Below are 9,770 nucleotides of genomic sequence, written 5' to 3' on the forward strand. Positions count from 1 at the left end.
GACTATATATATATATATATATATATATATATATATATATATATATATATATATATATATATATATATGTACATAAATATAACAAGGAGATACATTCTACCTGATGTTCAACCTAAAATACGTAAGAAAACAACCAGTGATATGTTTCTAGACTATATATATATATATATATATATATATATATATATATATATATATATATATATATATATATATTGTTGGGTTAGTGTCTAAGCCCGTAACTATATTTGGTATGTACTTGACCCTGTTGTGCATGGTCCTATTGGGTTGCCTTTACCGAAGCAACTTGATAGGATGATTTATGGAGAAAGAGGATTAATTATGATTTATTAATATATTATATGAATAATATATTAAAGGAGAAATAGTATTGTTTAATTAATATTAGTCAATAACTAATTGATAATTAGTTTTGTGACTGAAAGACATTAATAAACTTAGGGGACTGGAATTGTAATTACAAGATAGTTGCAATTGGGATATGGATCACCTTGGAACATAGTTTGGACGAATTCTATGGGAATCCCATAAAGAATTCGTCCAAGGGCTGTTCTAAAGGGAGTCCATGGGCTGCTTAGGGCCTAAGCAGTCAAATTATGGTTTCCTAGCTGATAACCCTAATTGCCTCACTATATAAGGACCCATATAGCCCCAAAAATGCATGTAACTCTTTTGGAAGAACCTTAGGACGGTTTTGGTGCTTTTCCTCCTTCTCTTTAGTCATCCTCTTGCTTGTGGTGTTTGTAATCCATTAGAGGAGTGACACTTGTGAATCTAAGCTCCAAAGACAAGAAGATTCAAGCCATTAAAGAAGAGGTAATTATCTAGATCTGTATTCTTATGTCCATTTCGAAATACATATGCTAAATTATGGTTCTTGAGTCTTGGATGAGTTGCATGTACAATAGAGAAACCTAGATCCAAGCTTTAGGGTTTGCATGAGCACATAGGATGTTCTTTTGTCTAAAACCCATCAGTGGTATCAGAGTTATGATTGGTTTCTGTTGTATGTGATGCAATGCTTGTTTTGTTGGATTAGTGTCTAAGTCCACAACTATTTTGGTATGTACTTGACCCGATGGTGCATGGTCCTTTTGGGTTGCCTTCACTAAAGCAACTTGACAGGATGAATTATGGAGAGAAAGGATTAAATATGATTTATTGATATATTATGAGAATAATATATTAAAGGAGAAATCATATTGTTTAATTAATATTAGTCAAGAATTAATTGGTAATTGGTTTTGTGACTAAAATAGATTAATTAAACTTAAGGGACTGGAATTGTATATATAAGATGATTGTAATTTGGGCTATGGATTGTCTTAAATTAAGGAGTGGACGAATTCTATGGGGAAACCCATAAGGAAATCGTCCAAGGCCTTAATTAAAGGAGTCCATGGGTTTCTTAGGGCTTAAGCATCCAAATTAGGGTTTCCTTGTTAGATAACCCTAATAGCCTCCTATATCCCTTAAGGACTAAAAACGTGGCTAGGACTTCTTCTAGGGTTTCACACGTTTTAGGGCAGCCTCCATCCTCTCTCCTCTTCATCCTCTTGCTCTTGGTGTTTGTGAACCATTAGAGGAGTGACATTTGTGACTTTAAGCTTTCTAAAGTCAATAGAAGAAGGATTTGGGATTGTTATTGCTACATAACAATCAAGGTAATATCTTAAACCCATTCTTATGTTAATATGATTACTTGTATGCTAGAATTAGGGTTTATGGTCTTGGATCACTTGCATGTACAATAGAGAAACCTAGATCCAAGCATTAGGGTTTGTATGAGCACATAGGATGTTCTTAGGACCAAAACCCATCAGTGGTATCAGAGCCTAGACTGGTTTCTATTGTATTGATGCATTATGTGTTTATTCAAGTTGCAAAATCGATTTTTGGGCTCCCTGGCTGATGAACTCGGCGAGTACCACAGTGTACTCGGCGAGTAGGCCTCAACTCGGCGAGTACAGTGTGGTACTTGGCGAGTTCGAGCGTCAGATGGAGCTATTTTCGGGATTTCTTGTTGTTTATCTTTGAGATACTTGCCTTTATCATATTAGATCAATATAAATCCGATTTTATGATATATTTGACTATATTCTTGATCTAATTGAAGATATTTATCAATTAATAAAATATTTGTTTCCTTATGTGATAATTGATTCATTATTTTGATTAAATTGGTAAATTGTTTTGCAAGAAATCATTAAATAAATCAAATATGGATAATTATGTGACTAAATGTTAATTTATATTATTTGTTATTTGATCCTTGTTGTTATGAAAAGTTTCATATTTTTCCCTTTAGGTTTTATAGTTTAAATTTTAACCCAAAAGTTTTGTTTTTTTGAAATTTAAATAGTTAAAACCCTAATGTTTTGAAAGGTTTCAAAACTTGCCCTCAAGTTTTGGAATTTAAATTTTGATTAATAGTTTAATTTTGATGTATATTTAAATTCTAAACCCTAATGTTTTGAAATGTCTCAAAACTTGCCCTCAAGTTTTGGAATTTAAAAGTTGATTAAAAGTTTAATTCAGGAATGTTAAATTCTAAAACCCTAGTGATGTTTTGAAAAGTTCATATCACACCCTTATGGTTTTATTAATTAATTAAGGTGTATAATTAAAAGATGTTTAATAAATCCATAAAAAAAGTTGGTTTACAATTTAATTGAATTAAAAGTATAATTATTAAATTTGACCTCCTAGTAATTTAAAAGTGTAAAATACACCCTATACTATATATAACATTAAAAGTCTAACATTATATATATATATATATATATATATATATATATATATATATATATACGTATGAGTAAAAGTCAGTCTTACCGTTAGTAGGCCTCATTCACGAAGCTGGTCTATAAGGGGTGTTTAAGGAAATTGCCTATAAAATGGTGATTGAATGGGTATCCACTCTTACCCACCGCACTCTTGACTAGTGGAGGGTCGTTAGCCGAACAGGTAGGATGGGACAAGACCTTCCATTATAAGTATAATGAAGTATAAAAGTAACTAAATGTTTTCATAAAATTCCCAATCTTAGTTACTTAGACAAAAGTGAATTGATGCAATTCCATGAAATTACACTTTGTGCCCTTGCGAAGATGTTAGTGGAGCGTGTGTGGTTTATCGGCACACTAAATGGTTCTAAGCAAAGGTAGCAAATGGTGACTCAATGTTTGTCATAGTTCGGTGGAGCGTGTGTGGTTTACCGGCACATCGAATAGGTAATTGTAACATGTGAGGGCACCATGTAAGTTTGCATGGTTATTCACACTCGCTTTGTGATCCTCGACATCCCAGTCACAAACAAGACGGGCATATCGAGATTTAAACATGTCATTGAAATGTTCAATGAATCTCAAAGGATCTAGGAGTTTTCATAGATTTAAAACTTAAATTTCTTTTTTGTTTTTCATGGTGGAAATTAGTGAATCGTCATTCACTTACCTTCAAATGTTCTGCAATTTGGGTTACGGCATCCCTCTCCCGAGTTGTAGAATATTGTGTTGGGTACTAGCCTTAGTATCTCATTTGGGTGATTTACTAAGGACTCAATCAATCAACTAACTTGAATTCGTTTTCTCCCGTTTTGTAGATGTCAAAGTTCGACAACTATGGTCTTCCCAAATCTCGTGGAACAAGCATTCCACATGAAGATGATATTCCACGATTTGATCGAGGAACAAGAAATCATCCTTCACTTCCTCCACCTCCTCCAATTATTCTCCCTAACCCACAAGTTCAAAGGCTTGAAAAGTTCAAAATCACTCAAGCCCTTTTGGCAAGTAAACATAAAGAAGGAAAGTCGGTGTGTGCACACGTCCTAGGGATGAAGTCACACATTGATAGGTTAAGAATGTTGGGATCCGTTGTCTGTGAGGAGATGGCTGTTGATTGGGTTCTTTAGTCACTTCCTAACTCATATAGTGAGTTCGTAAGAGAGTACTATATGATGAACCGTGACGTGACCCTTATAGATCTCACCTATATGCTTATTGCTGCTGAATCAGCAATGGTTTGGCGCAATGGAAAAGTAAAGTTGATTGGTGAATCTGCCTTTAAGACATCTATGGATATAGACAATGGCAATGAAAGACATGCTATGATCGAAAAGTTTGATCATAAGAGAAAGGCAATGTCTGAAGTAGTTCCATGTCATGTTCCAAAAGAATCAATTTGCTTTTATTGCCAAGAGAAGGGGTATTGGAGACGAAGCTGCCCCATTTACCTAAGAGATCTAAGAGATGGGAGAGTCGAAACGTATGGCTCTAATATAGGTAAAATCCTTTAACTAACTCTTTTAAGCTTCTATTCTAGATTCTTAATACATAATGTGATAAGATTACAATTGATGTTTTGTAGAATCGAAGAAAAGAAAGGAAGCTTAAGGGAAGAAGTGAGCAGAATCTAACCGTGAAGGAATGGATTTTGATCGCATTTCTCGAAGATTAGATTCTTGAGCTACTACTTAGAGTTAGAATTAGATAGCTAAGAAAGATGTATTAGCATAGTTTTTCAATGAATTGCATTGTAAGAACAAAATTTTTCCGCAATAAAATAAATTTTGATTTTATATTATTTATTTATCTTTGCAATGGCGTATATGAAAAATTGATGTTTGAATGTTTCTATTATTAGCAATAATGGATTTGGTTCTTATTATGTTATTTATGGAAAGTCGAGAGTTTACCAAATAAGAAGAGTTTCTCATCGCCCAAGTTTCAATTGGACAGAAACTTGGAATCATGCAACTTGGTTGCACGATGAATGAGAAATTTCATATTTGAAATTAGACTAATTCATTGACAAAGTGTCAAGTGAAGGACTAGGAGATCGAGCACACAAAGTAGCGTGTTAATCAAGTCCACCATAAGAGTAACAAAGATATTCGTCACGATTTACTAAAGGTTTAGTAAATATGATTATACTTATAAGATTAAGTGTAATTCTGAATTGATTGAAAAAGTTTAAATCAATAGCAGAACGAATAAGAAGAATCAAGTAGGCAGAAAAATAAAAGTTTCTCCATTCTAAGAAGAAGGGAGAGTACCTTTTATGCTTTATGATAGGTCTTAATGATTAAGAACCATATCTCAATTGATCCTCTAAGTGATTCTTAGTACAATTGTATGTTTAAGAAGAGGAATCAAAGATTGAAGAAATGGTTAAATCAATAAGTCAATCATACTTCGTTCCAAAACAAGTCTTAATGTTAAGAGTGTGACATTGAGTGATAAGTATTAAGAAGGTTTATAACATTCATCAAATGTGGAAAGTTGTGATGTCTTGGATAAGACAAAGACCAACTAGGACCAATTTATGAAGTGTTTTGATAAAAGCTACACTAACTCTTGAATATTTGTTTGTCAAGAAATGGTTGTTGACAAGAGATTCTTATATGTCAAGGAGTCAGTGGGAGCCTTATTGGTCTTGAAAGGTTTCAAGAACAAATCAAATAGACCTTATCGATCATCACTAGCACACGAGTTGAGGTTTACAACCTATCGTGTTGACATTATTTTGTTTCTATGCCGTTCTAATTGAGTTAATTATGCATGCGAATCCTATGAGTTCTCATTTGAATGCATAAAAGGCAAGGACCTTGATCAATGGAAAGTACATTGATAAGAAAAGGTGAGTTGCTTAACTACTTGGAAGACATGGTGGGCAGCTGTGCTACCATAAAGGCAAGAAATCGAGATCAAGAAAGTTCGATCCATATGAGTTTGAATTTGTCGTAAACTTTGGTTTTGACAAATTCACATGGATAGGAACAAATACACCGTTTAAATCTAAGTGTCATAAGATTTCATCCTTCATGAAAATGATTGTGATGAAATGCTTTCACTAAGAAAGATTTTAAGAAGATAGTGATTGTAAAATTGCATTCTCGAATTCGATTATGGTTACGGTATCCCTTTCCATAATTTGAATTGTGAGGTTTGGCAATTCTTTACACACACATATGAACTATCTAAGGCAAAGGTGTATAAGTTCAAGAAGCCTTGATAAAAGATTATCAAAGCATTAAGTATTAGAAACATGGACTTATGAAACTCAATAAGCATTGTTTTTTCTGAAAGTTAAGCTGTTTCTGAATACCTGTCAAAGCTAGTGGGAGCATAAGTGTTATGTTTATAATAATCATAATGATAGTGGGAGCATAAATGTTATGATTGTATGATTATTAAGGCATGTATTGCAAGTTGGTAATATTAATTATAGAAAACAAGAGTTATACCATGCAAAGTCGTAAGGGTTGTAAAGTTGTTTTGCTATAATTAAGGGAGAGAATATTATGCTTCATTTCAAAACTAAAGGATTAGGTTGAGAAATGTTAATAAATTTAGTCAAGGGTACATACTGTGTTCTTAAAATTTTGATTATGATTACGGCATTCCTCTTCACAATTCAAATTTTGAGAACATAGCAAATAAAACATTATGCGTCGTGTCCCATACGCTTCGGGTATAGGATCGCTTGCAAATGCTTTAATGCTTGATCATTCTAAAATTTTCCAAATGTCTAGCGCATTTAGAGGGAAAAAGGACAAGAATCGGTTTTGACTAATATAATTAAACAACTATCAAAGCACAATCCAAAGTTTGACGAGGATTGATCGCTTGTGAGTAGTTAGAAGCATGGTATTGGATGGACCATATTGACATCATTACGAATAGATAAGATTCTACTAAGAATGAGTTGTCATATGGAAAATATGGAAACGTGTCCATATTGGGAATTGAATATTGAAAATATATGACTAGATTAGAAACTTTTATGCAAAAGGATGTTCAAAGAATGTACTTTGAGACATCATGTCTATGGAATTGTCTTGTAACAAACTCCGATAGAGAACTTTGTAATATCATTGGCAATAGTCTTTGTGACTTTGGTGCAGTGACATTACGAAAGGATCATTGCATAAAATGTTAGAATCTAACATATTCTATAAGTGGCAAGAATTTGATATTCTTACACTTATGAAGAAGGATTTGGAGTTGTGAAATGAGAATGATTGGAAATGTGTTCAATTTGATCTATTTCACAAAGTAAGAACCATAGGTAAACATTGTGTGCATGCTAGGAGCATGGGACAAGTGTAATAATTCAAGTAAGAAGTTGATTACCCAAAACGACAAATAATGAGTAATCAATATGGTGATAAATAAAAGGAGTTTTATTTATACTCAAAGGTTTGAGGCCATATGGGATTAGTATTATTCTTGTGTTTCACATTTGCATGTTTTGACTTCCAGAATAATTGAATTTATTAAGAATAATCGAATTATTCGAACGAGCCACAGTCGTTCATATGTTGGAAGTAGATATGAATGAAGACTGTCGTGAACTGGTGTGTGGATTGTCTAAAAGAGTATTAGACATAAGCAAATTTTTGCTACAACGTTCATGAGTGCTTATGAATATGATTTGAGCATTGGATTAAACCCACGCTCACTTGGATCACTCCATGAATTGTATCACGAGTGATTGGTGAGACGATAACATCTTATATTCTTGAAACCAAGATGTGTGAGTTGTATCATGCAAATCGGTTGCACATTGATAATATGTAAACGCACTAGTAACTTGGTGTTATAAAACATATTGTTGTGTGTGATTCGGTGAGTAAGTGCAAGCAAGCATTGTATCAAAGTTTATCCGTTCCTTTTATCCAAAGTAGGATAAAAGCGATATCTTTGGGCCCCCTCGATGATTTAGTGATGACAAACGTAAATGCTCGGCCGGGCTAGGGCTAATTTGATTTGTTCAATTAGTCAGTCGTCATAAATCGGAAATCGAGAAATAGTACAAAGAGAATGATTGGAAATCGTGTCTCATACGATATCTAGAATGGAGGAATATATGATCCCTTATCTAAAGGACACGCGTATCTGATAGGATCAGAGTTGACAGTGACTTTGAAAAGCTACGATTGCAGATCAGGATCCGAAGTCATACGCATAATAGTTATTAGACTTATCCAAGTGGGAGACTGTTGGATTAGTGTCTAAGTCCACAACTATTTTGGTATGTACTTGACCCGATGGTGCATGGTCCTTTTGGGTTGCGTTCACTAAAGCAACTTGATAGGATGAATTATGGAGAGAAAGGATTAAATATGATTTATTGATATATTATGAGAATAATATATTAAAGGAGAAATCATATTATTTAATTAATATTAGTCAAGAATTAATTGGTAATTGGTTTTGTGACTAAAAGAGATTAATTAAACTTAAGGGACTGGAATTGTAATTATAAGATGATTGCAATTTGGGCTATGCATTGTCTTAAATTAAGGAGTGGACGAATTCTATGGGGAAACCCATAAGGAAATCGTCCAAGGCCTTAATTAAAGTAGTCCATGGGTTGCTTAGGCTTAAGCATCCAAATTAGGGTTTCCTTGTTAGATAACCCTAATAGCCTCCTATATATAGATCCCTTAAGGACCAAAAACGTGGCTAAGACTTCTTCTAGGGTTTCACACATTTTAGGGAAACCTCCATCCTCTCTCCTCTTCATCCTCTTGCTCTTGGTGTTTGTGAACCATTATAGGATTGATATTTGTAACTCTAAGCTTTCTAAAGTCAATAGAAGAAGGATTTGGGATTGTTATTGATACATAACAATCAAGGTAATATCTTAAACCCATTCTTATGTTAATATGATTACCTGTATGCTAGAATTAGGGTTTATAGTCTTGGATAACTTGCATGTACAATAGAGAAACCTAGATCCAAGCTTTAGGGTTTGCATGAGCACATAGGATGTTCTTTAGTCTAAAACCCATCAGTGGTATCAGAGCCATGATTGGTTTCTGTTGTATGTGATGCAATGCTTGTTTATCTGCTGAAAATTGAGTTTCTGGCCTCTGCCCGACCCGACTCGGCGAGTCAGTATCTGGACTCGGCGAGTCCAGGAAGTGACTCGGCGATTCTGGCTGTCAGACAGACGGATTTTCAGATTTTTTTTTGCCTATTTTGACTTAGGATAATTGCCATAATAGCTTCAAATTAATAAAATACGAATTTTACTGATTCCTTATGATTATCTTTGTCAAAATAAAAGATTTTGGTCATTTGATTAGATAATTGTTACCGTATTTGATAAATGTTAAATTATTTGAATTATTTGGTCAATTATCTTGCATGAAATTGGATTAGGTCAAAAACTAGATAATCACCAATTAATTGTTTAATTGCCTTATTTGTTTTTTTGATCTAGATAGTTTTGAAAAGTTTCAAAACTTGCCCTCAAGTTTTGGAATTTAGATTTTAATTAAAAGTTTAATTTTAAAATGTTAGATTCTAAAACCCTAATTTTGAAAGAGTTCAAATTGAACCTTTATGGTTTTATTAAATTAATTAAGTGTATAATTAAAGGAGAGTTAATAAATCCATAATGATATGGTTTACATTTTAATTAAATTAAAAGTGTAATTTGTTAAATTAGACCACATAGTATTTTAAAAGTGTAAAATACACCCTTATACTATATATAACATTAAAAGTATAATATTATATATGTATAACTTAAACTGCTAGTCTTATCGTTACTAGGCCTCATTCACGAAGCCGATCTATAAGGGGGTTTAAGGTTATGACCTATAAAATGGTCGTTTAATGGGTGTCTACTTTCACCCACCGCTTCCTTGATTGATGGAGGGTCGTTAGCTGAATAGGTAGGATAGGGTAAACCCTCTCCTCATTAAAAGTATAATGCTAAAGTAACTAAAA

The sequence above is a fragment of the Lactuca sativa genome, chromosome 4 (genome assembly GCF_002870075.4).
Source record: "Lactuca sativa cultivar Salinas chromosome 4, Lsat_Salinas_v11, whole genome shotgun sequence".
In the NCBI taxonomy this organism is placed as follows: domain Eukaryota; kingdom Viridiplantae; phylum Streptophyta; class Magnoliopsida; order Asterales; family Asteraceae; genus Lactuca; species Lactuca sativa.